General features: G+C 40.1%; 1 long non-coding RNA gene across 3 annotated transcripts; it reads left to right on the top strand.

Moving 5' to 3' along the window:
* The first annotated feature begins 3,454 nt into the window (after window positions 1-3,454).
* Window positions 3,455-6,049, top strand: LOC125588938. Of its 3 annotated transcripts, XR_007325127.1 has the most exons (4): window positions 3,459-3,966; window positions 4,078-4,141; window positions 4,368-4,615; window positions 5,442-6,049. It is a non-coding gene; the product is annotated as an uncharacterized LOC125588938 (long non-coding RNA). The 3 variants fall into 3 exon arrangements; XR_007325125.1 differs by having other exon boundaries at window positions 3,458-3,966; window positions 4,078-4,615; XR_007325126.1 differs by having other exon boundaries at window positions 3,455-3,966; window positions 4,078-6,049.
* The last annotated feature ends 7,339 nt before the right edge of the window (window positions 6,050-13,388 follow it).

Raw genomic sequence — 13,388 nt, 5'->3', positions numbered from 1 at the left:
ATCCCACCAGATTGATGCATCTCCGCGCAAATACAACTCAGCGATGTTTAGCTTGAGCCTTGGTGGGCACGAGATGGTCTTCAAACACTTATCCAAATTGTGCTTCCAATCGTGAGCAACTGTAGGTTCCGTCGTTCCAGTGAAATGCTCCAAACTCACATACTTCATCTGTCCCAACACCCTGATAAATGTCTCATCAACCTCGGGCACCTGAACTGGGAATGCAGGTGGCGGTGGTGGAACCTGAAAAACTCCTGGAACCGGCTGAACAGGAACCTGAGGGTACTGCTGGACTGGAGCCGGCTGATGTGGAACCTGATGATAATGCTGAACCTGAACTGGTGGAGCCTGCTGCATGCGAATCTGCGGACCCTGCTGTACTGCAGCCATCTGTCTGGCAACCTCCTGAGCAGCTATTCGGGCAGCCTCCTGGGCAGCTTGCTGGACTGTCTCCTGTGCAGCCTGCCTAGCCGCATACTGAACCATCTGTCTCAAAGCATCCTGATCAATAGGCGGAGCCGCCTGCTGCGGAACTGCGGGCTGGACATGCTCATCCTCAGCCTCTCTAGCAACTCTGGGAGTCTGAGTACGAACAACTCTCTTCCTGGGCGCCATCTGAAGGAAAAGCGAAAAAGTTAACTTATGCCGATTTGTGGTTACCAACATTTAAGAAGGAGTGATACCGAACGGAAAGGTGCTATTTATTTTTATTTTCAAAGTTCCCAAATCCCCGAAAATATTTTGAAATCGTCTAAAATCGTTTAAACCGAATAAACCAAGGTCTCCAAAATCGCCATCCCGGGTCGGAGCCGGGACGGAACCCGCTCTGATACCAAAATGTGACACCCCGATTTACATAATAAAATGTTACGATAAGTAAATAGCTCTGATACCAAAATGTGACACCCGTCACTTTCGAAATAGTAAAAATAATTCGATAAGTACAAATATCTGAAATGTCCATATATAAATATTTGAAAGTCCACATCCACGCTTGAATTCCATAATATAAAATAAAATCTGAAACATAAAGTACGACATAAACCGAGAGTCCGAAATACGAAATAACATAAACGATAAAAGCCCAAAGGCCTAGAGGCCCGATAACGATAAAAGCGATAAAAAGATAGATGCCCAAAAGCCCAATAGTAGTAAAAGCCCAAAAGCACCGGTCCGGTATAATCACTTCTGCTCGTCGGTCTCACCTGAAAGGGGGAAAGAAGGAGGGGTGAGCGACAGGGGAATCGCCCAGTGAGGTATGGGATGCTAATCCGCAAACCACTGACTCAGTTCATAGCACTACTAAAATGTAGGCCTAGCTCTAGCATGAAACAAACACGGTGTCGATTACACCACACAAAACAATCAACATATGTCTAGAGGACTAGACATGCTACAACCAATGCGATGATATCATACCGCATTTCCTTCATAAGGATATATATCTATAAATATAATTCTACAAGCGTCGTAAGTACAGTAGTCCACTCTGTACCCTCCGCAAATCCACGGCCTAGTGCAGAAATCTCTGCACCCCGCAATCTCAAACAATGCAGCCTAGTACAAACGTCTTTGTACCCCGCTAAACACACGGCCTAGTACAGATATCTCCGTACCCCGCGATCTCTCAAACAAGGCGTAGCTAGCACAGACGTCATGTGCCCCCGCAATCACACGGCCTAGTACAAACGTCTCTGTACCCCGCAAATTCCGCGGCCTAGTGCAGATACCTATGCACCCCGCAATCTCAACACATGGACTAACATATATACATATATATAATTAACAATTTTTAGCAGCAATCATTTCAATCAACCGTTGAATCCTCTATTATCATATTTCCGGTTTAACAATCAATATCAATAACGAACAACCAAGACTCTCAAACAGACTCGATTCAAAGAGACGGATCCATGTTTCGAAACTAAACTTTCCATAATGGTAGTACTAAACTAGCTCGGGATTTAACGGAGTAGCCCTCACCTTAGCAATGAAGATAAGTGGTATATATGAACTCCAGCTGCTCAAATGGACTCCAAATCTGAAATCAGATCGAAATTTCGAGTCAGAACGCCTTTCGAACGGTTTAAAACGGGTATTTACGGAAAAGTCAACCCGCTGGTCAAAGATCAATTATTTAATTAATTAATTAATTAATTAATTAATTAATTAATCCGGTTTTATCTTAATCGATTTCCAATTGATTTTAACCGACCGGTTTAACCTAACCGAATTGAAATCAATTTAAACCGGCTAACCGATCGGTTAACCGAGTCAACCGAGTTGACTCACTGAGTTGACTCGGCCGAGTTGACCGAGTCGCCGGTGAGTCACCGGTGTCGGTCACCGGCGGCGACGGCGGAGCTGCGGCGGCTTACCGGAAAGTGGGCCGGCGGCGACGGCGGAGCTGCGGCGGCGGACGGTGGTCCGGCGGCGGAGCTGCGGTGGCGACGATTTCCGGCGGCGGCGCGTGCGTTTCACGCGCGCGCGAAGGGCGGTTTTCTGGAGGCGCGTACGGCTTCGTCCGGGCTCCGTTTGAGGCGTGGTTGGTGTCTACGGCTTCGTATCGACGAGAGGAACACGATGATGGCCTTGGATGCACGAGATTCGCAATGGTTAAGAAGTTATGGTCGATTTACTAAAACGGCCGAAACTTAACTCAAAAACATGGCGGTTTTCAATTACCTTTGGTTGCGGATGATGGTGGTGACAAGCTGAACGTGATCACGGCACACGGTTGCTCCGGCGACGAGCTCAGGTGAGCTTTCTCTCTCTTTCTCTCTTTCTCTCTCTCTCTTTAAAGAAGTTGGAGATGGTGGAGATGGTGGGGATGGTGGAGATGGTGGGGATAGTGGAGATGGTGGGTCATTACAGTAAGTGTGTACCAAACCACTTCTAAGACACAGAGCTAGCCAATCAGTTCAAATCTCTGGATCTAAGTGATAATAAGTTCTTTGCACACTAGAAATACGGGGTAAGTAACAGTAGTTTGTTTAGTTATGGTTTCTGCATCTTTGCTGGGAAGGAATAAAGACGCAGTGCTGGACGTTGGTAGAAAAGATGAGATTGACGTGGAAAGGCATAGAGTATCACCCAAACAAAAAGAAATAAATACTCTATTCTCGTACAAAGAAAGACATAGAGCACCGTGTGGATGAGAACTGGTGGACGTGGGCTTTAGTGGTAAGATTGTCTGCGTCCAGCTGGACTGGATCCTGTGGATGGTATTCGGGTGACCACTTGTGATAGTTACAAAACCTGAATAACTAAGTAGTACTTAAAACAACTTACAAACTGAACTTGAAACACCTGACGACTCAAACTTGGATCTACTAACAACTTGAACTTAATTAATTAGATACTTAATTTGGAATTGAAACTAAAAACAACTAGACCTTAGACCATGATTATCGCAACATCTTAAGTGGGTTTTTAAAGTAAATAACTCATTTAAATAAATCAAAACAAAATAAAAAAGAGATTATCGATCCTTAACTAGGGATTTTGGAAACCGATCCTTAGCTTGGTTTCCAACCACGTGTCCACTCGACGTCTCCTCCGATTCTCCGCCTCCAACCTTCCTCGTCGTAGTCTGCGGACCTTCCTCTCACCCAGCGGTTGTACACCACCATAGACGATGGAGACTTCTCGGAAGAAGAGTTTGTCAGAGCTCCTCTCGCACTCCTCTGATTCCGCGGCGGGAGCTGAGGAGGAGGCGGCGGAGGAAGAGGCGGAAACTTGCCGTCGGTTACGATCGCCTTGGGGTTGTCGAGTTTGAACAGGGATCCCTTGGGGGAAACGTAACGGCTCTCCGGTGGATCTATGGATCGTTTGAGAAACCGTCGGAGAAGAAGAAGGGGCATGTGCTTCCCATGGCCGAGATATAATCCTCACTCAAATTGATCGAGATATCATCCAACGTTGAAGAGTTGTGTTACTATCCTCTCAAATCTCTCCCCAACAATGGTAAATTGACATGCGTCTGTTCTTGTTTTGTGTTTCTTCCTCTCTTAATTATGACTTTTGCTGATTGATTCTGTAAAATCATTTGATGAGAAAATTGAACCTGATCTAAAGGTGACAGCGATGAGAAAATTGAACCTGATCACCTTCTTGTTCTTGTACACGGCATCTTAGCCAGGTATGATATGCCTTTGCATCTTGGTTCTTGTATTATAGATGCCTCTCATTCAGGTTGGGATAGTAAAAGCTTGCAAGTATTGTTGTATCTGAAATTTTGTTTTTATCATTCCTGCTACATTCTGTTTTATAGTCCACTTAATGTATAGGTATGGGTTGTTCTAGTCTTGAACTTGAGTGTATAAGCTGATTATCTGTCTCCATATGATGTGAGAGAGAGAATATAGGTTAGACAAGTTGTCCAAAAGAGCAACAGCTTAAAGAAGATTTCCTTTTTAGCACACTCCCTCGGTGGCTTATTTGCCAGACATGCTGTTGCCGTTCTTTATTCAGCAGCAGTGTCACAAGCCAGTCATGGTGCTACTCTCTCTAACTCTGGGAACTCACATCTTCCGCGAGGTAGCCTTGCTGGGCTCGAGCCGATGAATTCATTACCTTGGCAACACCTCATCTAGGAGTGAGAGGCAGAAAGCAGGTTCTATCCATTTCCTGTTATAATAATTGGAACTCATCAATTGTTTAGTATGATGTTAAAACGGTAGTTCTTTGGTCCCTCCCATTTTTGGAATTATGTGACTGATCATAGAGGAAATTGTAGTGTCCACTCTAGCTCAACCCCCATAGCAATTACTGAGTAAAAAGAAAACAATTTTTTTTTTGAGGTTAAGATTTCGCTAAAAGAAAATCAAAATGGAACAATTGTTTGTAGAGATTCACTAGAGATGTTTTTGGCAGTTCATATAATTTTAATAATTTTTTTTTAAGAAACCTTAATTAAGAAACTCCCATTGGACCACTCAAAATGGGAGTTTCTTAACTAAAGTTCTTAGGTTACTTTTATTAATTAAAACGTCATTAAGAAACCCATTAGGGGTGATAGAGATAATCATGCTCTTAAAGACACTAATAGCTTAGATAAGCACAGACAACACACAACACACGTCAAACCAATAGTTGCGTACATCTTCCTCCTCTTTCTACTTGGATGAGGAAGGTCTTGCGCCATCATCTTTGGCGTTAACCTCGTTGTCATGTTTTTCGAGCGCAAGCTTGTACATTTCACATAGTGGCTGATTCTCAACCTCTTTCAAGTGTTTGAATCTGCTACAAAGATACTCCCTAGCCTGAGTAGCACCAATCTCCTTTTTTTTACCGCCTTCAAGTTCTCTGAGGATTCTCTTCACCTCCTGTAGCTTAGTCTCCTCTTTACATGTTCTCTTCTCCTTGTTCTTCAATTGGACGATAAATTTAACTATCATCTCAAACCTAGTTGGCGGTTTGATGACATACATCTCATGCAGGTACGTGTCGACCATGTTGGGCTTAACAGAGTGTTCACCAGTCATTTCTCCTTCTCGAACCTCAACTTTCAGAATTTTCTTGTTGCAGAAGACGTTGAAAACTTTTTCATAACCCTCAACTTCGATAGAACCATCTTCAAGCAAACGGGGAGGATCGAAGTTCGTGAGTACCAATGGAGCGAGCTTTATCGCAGTGTCATAACCCATAACCTTCCAAAATTTAGAAAGCTCAAAGACTTTGGCTTCTTCAAGAGGAATACGCGCAACATGAGAGTGAGTAGTATCCACGATGTAATGGACAGCCTTGGTAGCAAGCTCCTTAAGATACTTTGACATTTTTTTTGTGTTTTTTTTCTTTCTTTTTCTTTGAAAATCGGAGTGGAGATGGTGAAGAAGAAAGCTTGTATGTTGTATTTATTTAATATCTCTACTCTATTATTTTTGGTTACGTTTGCTCAGTTTAGATAGATTTTCCCTATTAGTGCTTGAAAACAGATTATGGAGCAGATAAACATAGTTTTCCATAACTTTATGTTTTAGGGTTTAAAAATGTGACTTTTGGCCCATGTATTCAAACGTTATATCAATAAATTTTTGGTACTCTCCTATTGAAAACACAACTCAAAAAAGGACAAACAATTATTATGTTAAACTCAAAATCACCGGTTTTCTTGATTATCTACGTGCTTCAAAGGATACACGCGAGATCGGACGGTGTAAAAGAGAAGATATAGAAGTCTGTTGTTGCCGTGTGGCAGAAATTCTAAATTGCTTTTTGACACAAGTAGTGGATGAGGAGAGGTCACTTTTAACTCACATCACACTGAAAGCAAAACAATGTGCAGTGTGTTACAACTCACTCTGACCATAGATGCGTTACGTTGGTGATGAAGAATCAATTATATTGGAAGCTTGAACCACGTCGAGATTGACAATTGGGTTATATGGCGTTTGGGTTAAACGGACGATTAAATATTACTCAATGGTTTACGGTTATTGAAAACCGGTTATCAGTTGTAACTACCCTTGCCTAATATAAAAGCAAGGCTCGTGAGTTGTATTCGATATCAGAGAAAGATAGATTGTACTAGGGTTACAAACTTTAGGTCACGACCGTTGTGATCTTGGAAGAGTTTAGTAACTTGCCTTGCCATGCCCCAGGGACGTAGCCCCACAAGTGAACTCTGGGTCATCAAATAAACTATGTATTGAGGTTTGGTCAAGACGACCGGACTTGTGCAAGTTAGCCTAACTTGCACAAGTCATGCGCGTATGGACTATGGGCCTAATCGACAAAGCCCATTAGGTCAAATTCTGATTATATCAGATGGAGAGGTCACGACAGATGACCTAACACAAGGCATACACAAGTGAAACACAGAGGAGAGGCGCGGAAGAGTGGGAGTTCGAGAGAACTCGAGACTAGGGTTGGGTCTGAAGAGAGAGAGAGCTAGAGAGAACTAGGTTCTCGGTAGGCTAGCTAGGCTCTTCTATATATACTTGTATCTCTCCGTGATTTGTAACAGAGATCAAGAGAGGTTGACAGGAACTGTAACCTCTAGATATTGTACTCTTGTGTTTGATATAATGGAAGGTTGAGAGACTGATTTCTCTCTCCGGTGAGTATAGATCCTTCTTCACATCGAGGAAGGGAGGTGAACACCGGGTTAACAAAAGTGTCTTGTGTTCCTTCTTTACTTGCTTGATTCGTGTTCCGCGTACTTGATTAGGTGACTAGGTTTACGATAAAAACTACTGTAAGCATTCAGGGAACAGACAAATCCTGAACAAGTGGAATAAGAGCTTTTGGATTCCCCAACAAGTTTCTTGGATTTTTCCTAACAAGTGGTATTAGAGCGCTGGTTGTTTGGCGATTAAGGGTTTGTCTAAGTCGAAGCTGGATTGATTCTGAAGAAGTAGAATCAGGGGATTGGTAGTCCCGATCGCGTCACGGGTTCAAGTGTAACGAATCAGAGATGACGCTGAAGGATATGCAGCATCAAAGAAAGAAGAAGATGACGTTCGTGTGTGGTATGCGAAGGAAACGTCGGAAACGGAAGAAGGTCCAATCGGATCTATTGGGTTCTGGTCTGTGAAATCAGACGCAAGTAAAGGATGTTGCTGGGTTTGCGAGAACATGAAGATCCAAAGACTGGAGTAAGAACAGCTGCACAGATGAGCGTGTTCAATAACAGTGGCACAGTTGAGCGTGTCCGTGGTCTGCATAGTTAGAGATTGATTTGATGGTTGTTTGAGATGGAGGATATCTCAAGTTGAAGACAAATTCATATTAAGTCAGAACAAGGCTTATGGAGATGAAATCAAAGTCTGATCATAAATTTCGCAGGTTTAAATCTTTAGAATAAATGGTCTCATTCCAATGGAGTCACAATAAAGGTTGTGATGGTTGGTTACTCAGGTTTTGCAACGTGTAAGAAACTGAAGCTTTCAGGATCACAAGGGATGTATGTTGTCTTTGCAAAAGATGATCAAGGTTCTGGTCTGGGTCAGATTGTGAGTTGGTCAGTTTGATTGTGGAAGAGATACGCAGTGTGGTTTTAGAAAGGTGTAAAGAATGGCATTTGGTGACACTCTGTTATCTCAGGTCTAGGGGATGCCTTAGAAGTTGAAACTGGTATGTGTGTTCAGAGGCTATTCAGATTTTGATCAGTGGTTCCAGGGTTCGGGTACGAACAGAAAGTTGCAGAGAAGTGTTCAACGCGAGGAGGCGTTGATCAGGTTTGGAACGAGACAAGGTGTTGGTACTTTGAGGCTTCAAAGTCGGTTCAGTTAAGAAGATTTGAATTGCAGGGTTGCAGGTTCAGTCATAGAGAGGTTAAGGATAAGGTGCTTGTGGTTAAAACGAAGCTCAAGTGAGGATGATTAAAGTTAAAGATCACAATGGAGCTTGTAGCAGCACTTGTTGGTTTCTTATGGCAATAATGGAGCTTGTAGCTGCACATGTTGGTTTCTTGTGGCAATAATGTGACGAAACAGATGGCGATCTGTTTTGAGTCAGCGCAAGGATATGAGTCAGTCTCATTGGGTACATGAGATGTAATGTTTCTTGTTGATAGAAACATGTTGTATCTCCACGAAGAAAAAACTAGAGCAAAAGAAAATTGTGTAAAGGCCTACACAAGTATATGTTGGAGCAAATGGCCATTTGTGGTAACAACATGTAGTAGTTCTGGTGAGGTCGTGTGACTAACAAGAACAAGCCATGGGAGAAGGCGATTCAAGGTTAGAGTTTTCTTGGAGATTCTGGTCAAAAGCAGAGGAAAATGCGCAGGAAGAATCTGGTAGAACATGTTGAGCGACACTTGTTCAGGAAGCATTGTTCACTACCACAGCTAGGAGAAGCGTGTGTGAGTTTACCTTAGAGGAATTGTCATGGTGGTCTGAGTCAGAGATTTCAGAGGAACATACTCATAAGAAATAAGGGACGGCAAGCATGGTGTTATGACCAAAGTCGTCAAGGTGGAGCTCTCGGACAAAGAGGGAAAGCTGTGAATCATCAAAAGGATGAAATTGTAATCTTCCAAGGAGAAAATACTTGCAGACTTGACAAGTATGGAAATCAGGCTTGGACAGGTCACAGTCAGGTCTGTGAGGAAGAAGGATACAAGCACCAAAGATTTTTTTTTTTTTGGTGGAGTTTGCACACTGGTGATAGTGTTGCAAGACATGTTACAGCTGAAGAAACTCTCCAAGGGCTCGAGTTTGACATGGAAGAAGCTGTAAGGGTGTATCTCGACAGGTTACAGAGGATGCACGCACCAAAGGTTTCTTGGTGGAGTTTGCGCAGGGGTGATAGTGCTGCATGACAAGTTACAGCTGAAGAAACTCGCCATGGGCTTGAGTTTGACATGGAAGAAGTTGTAAGGGTGTATCTTGACAGGTTACAGAGGATGCACGCACCAAAGGTTTCTTGGTAGAGTTTGCGCAGTGGTGATAGTGCTGCATGACAAGTTACAGCTGAAGAAACTTGCCATGGGCTTGAGTTTGACATGGAAGAAGCTGTCAGGGAGTATCTCAGGAGAGCGTCACAGGCTTAGATGATGCGAGATATGGTTAAAGGATACTAGTAGTGGACTAAATCTACTGGTAACTGTTTTCTTAGACTCAGGGAATTGAAGATGAGACTTGTGTCGAAAGTATTCACAACAAGGTGGAGTTGTGTGGCGTGACCAGTTAATATCGACAGCGTTACGAGTGTGTTCAAGGTGGAGTCTTGCTGGACAGGTAGCTGTTCGAATCAGAGGATGACTTAGGATGGAAACATGTATGTTTCGGGTTCTCTGCATGGGATTCTGTAGAAATTTATTTATGTATCTCAGGGATATGAGGTGAATCAGAAGAGTCTACAAAGGTATCATAGTTGCAGATTGGTAATGATTTGTTTGAGCAGTGCTTGAGCAGAGATTCTTTGTACCAAGAGTCTTCTTAGCTGGTTGAGCTAAGCGGTGGGTTTTGTTGGCAACAGCAGCGGTGCAGAATGATGTTTAAGATAAGGTGTTCATTCAGGTTACTGTAAAAGAAGATAGCAGTGGGTCTACTGGCTGTTGAGGTTGGTTGAGTTAAAGGGGTTTTCTGATTTGAGGCAGTGGTGATTCAGGTTCCGTAAGAGTTTCAGGCAAGCATCGGCGTCAATTTTTTTTTTGCAGAAAGATTGGATTCAAAGTTTGTATCAATAGTCATCTGATACAGTACACGTTTGAATTAGAGTCACAAGAGGTTGATTAAGTCTGACATTGCTTCAAGGTTGAGGCTGAAGTGTCGATGGTAATAATCAAGTGGATGGTGGTGACTGAAGTAATAGGAATGCATGGATTTGAAGAGATGATTGTTATTGGTAGAGCTTCGGGTTTGAGGTTCCAAGGGAAAGCAACGAAGAAGTCTTCATGTTGTATCGAGTTGGATACATGTGTGATGTTGGGAGGAAACCTGTTTAAGGAGTATTGAAGTTGAGCAGGTGAAGCTCAACAGGTGGATGAAGTCGGATGAGCTTTATTCAGAATATGTGAGGCTGAGAAGGTCGGTTCTCACGAGGCTGCAAGAGATGCAGAAGGTGAGCATGTATTTTGCTCTAGCTTCAAGAATTTTTGAAGCGACTCTGAGGATTCTCGGAGTGGTCAAGCACTAGGGTGTTTGGCACTGTCTGGCATTACACGAGTTGGCAACATGGTAGCTGCAGATAGAGCTGATTAATCATCAAGGTGGAGATTGTTACGTTGGTGATGAAGAATCAGTTAAATTGGAAGCTTGAACCACGTCGAGATTGACAATTGGGTTATATGGCGTTTGGGTTAAATGGTTGATTAAATATTATTCAGAGAAAGATAGATTGTACTAGGGTTACAAACTTTAGGTCACGGCTGTTGTGATCTTGGATGAGTTTAGTAACTTACCTTGCCAGGCCCCACGGACGTAGCCCCACCGGTGAACTCTGGGTCATCAAATAAACTATGTATTGAGGTTTGGTCAAGACGACCGGACTTGTTCAAGTTGGGCTAACTTGCACAAGTCATGCGCGTATGGATTATGGGCCTAATCGACAAAGCTCATTACGTCAAGTTCTGATTATATCAGATGGAGAGGTCACGACAGATGACCTAACACAAGGCAGACACAAGTGAAATAAGAGGAGAGGCGCGGAAGAGTGGGAGTTCGAGAGAGCTCGAGACTAGGGTTGGGTCTGAAGAGAGAGAACTAGGTTCTCGGTAGGCTAGCTAGGCTCTTCCATATATACTTGTATCTGTAGGTGATTTGTAATAGAGATCAAGAGAGGTTAATAGGAACTGTAACCTCTGGATATTATACTCTTGTGTTTGATATAATGAAAGGTTGAGAGACCGATTTCTCTCTCCGGTGAGTATAGCTCATTCTTCACATCGAGGAAGGAAGGTGAACACCGGGTTGACAAAAGTGTTTTGTGTTCCTTCTTTATTTGCTTTTCTTTACTTGATTGATTAGTGTTCTGTGTATTTGATTAAGTGACTAGGTTTGCGATAAGAATTACTGTAAGCATTCAGGAAACAGAGAAATTTTGAACAAGTGGAATAAGAGCTTTTGGATTCTCCAACAAATTTTTTGGATTTTCCCTAACGAGATGTCCAGACGAAGAGCTTTGCCTTTGGGTATGGGTACTAAAGTAAAGCCCAAATAGTCTATCGATATGATTTCGTTTTGCGCTTGGTATTTTATTAACCGATTACTCCGTAAAAAAATATTTTGAGTTTTTGTTTTTTCACCTTTAGTTCTCTCTAATAGAATATATTATGCTAGGATAAGACATGCATGATGAATTTATATGAAAATTATTTACGAAATATTGTATGGAAAAATAAAATTATACTCTTGATTGAATTTTTTTTTTTTGGTCTTTAAATAATTTTTAAAACAATTTTTGTTAATTACATAATTTTTTTATAGATGAGCTGATCCCATTTTAAAAATATTTTAGGTCAAAACTCACTTATCACGTAAGAACCTAACATTTAGGCCGAAGAATCTCAGGTCTACTATTTGGTTACAATCAAACTATGCCAGCTCGATCTTATATCATGATTTAGCAATTTAAAAATTAATTATGGTTATGAAAAATTTATGTTCACATGTAAATCATATCTATCTTCAATATTTTTCTCATTTTTGTGTCATTTTTTCATTTTGGTTATTGCTCAATATAGATATTGATTTTTGAGTTTATTCTCATTTTGTTATTTGTTTTGGCCTGAGATTTAGAAAATGTTTAAGATTTAAAATTATTAAAGAGATACATACTTAGGTTAAGATCTGCGCTTTGTACAGAATAATATTTTATATTTATTACTTATTTTATGTTTTTCTGCATATTATGAAATAATAAAATAATAATTATATTTTAAATAACTATGAAATCAGTTACTATTATGTAAAAAATTAGCGTGTGCATATAAATCAAACGACCATTTTTGTTTATTCGCAATCATTTTAGGTTAAATAAATCAAAACAATCAATCTTATCTATCGTATATGATATATAATTAAATTTTAATGATAATTACATATACATATAGTATACTTTTAATATGGATATTTATTAAATGAAGTTTCTACTCATATGATTCTATGATTATTTGCATATTTGTGTAACAAAATTTTACACCAACGATTTTTTTAACGCGGAATGTTTAATGGTTTCAATAATTTATAATCATTTTTTTTAAATGAAGATTTCAAAACTAAAATATTAACTTTTCAATATATGTTCAACGCAAATATCAAAATATAAGTATTTTCATATGATGTATAGTTTAATTTAAACGATATGAAATATATATATATATATATATTAACATAAACACCTATTAAAATAAAATTATTTATTCATATGATTTTATAATCATTGTATCTTATTATAGAAAAAAAATTAAACCTTGATCACAAATGTTTATGTGTGACTCTTAACAGTTTTAGTAATTTATACTCGTTTTGAAAAGTTCAAAATACAACATATACAAAAAAAAATCTAAATTTTTATTATATGATTAATGTAATTGTGTAATTTATTTTAATAATAAATAATTAAACAAAAATGATAGAAAATATACAGATTGTTAGCAAATCTTTATTAATTAAAATCATTAATTACCATATATATTTAAATCACATTAGGTAATTCCGTAAGCTTTATTTAAAGAAAGAATATATAATAATTTCATTTTGATAAATCAATGGTACATAATGGACATACTATATAACATAACATTTCCTAACAATTTAATTTTGGACTAACTAAATTCTCAATTGATTTTCAAACCGCGCCACGTAAGCAAAATTAGCATTCTAATTACGTGATAACTCAACATAACATTTTTTTTATTAGTACAAACTGCGTGTTATAACTTTTTAAATGTTTCCTTATTAATATATGGGAGATTTTGAGATGATCTTTGGCGATTA

The sequence above is a fragment of the Brassica napus genome, chromosome C6 (genome assembly GCF_020379485.1).
Source record: "Brassica napus cultivar Da-Ae chromosome C6, Da-Ae, whole genome shotgun sequence".
NCBI classification, from domain to species: Eukaryota; Viridiplantae; Streptophyta; class Magnoliopsida; order Brassicales; family Brassicaceae; genus Brassica; species Brassica napus.
This window is presented reverse-complemented; position numbering and strand designations above follow the sequence as displayed.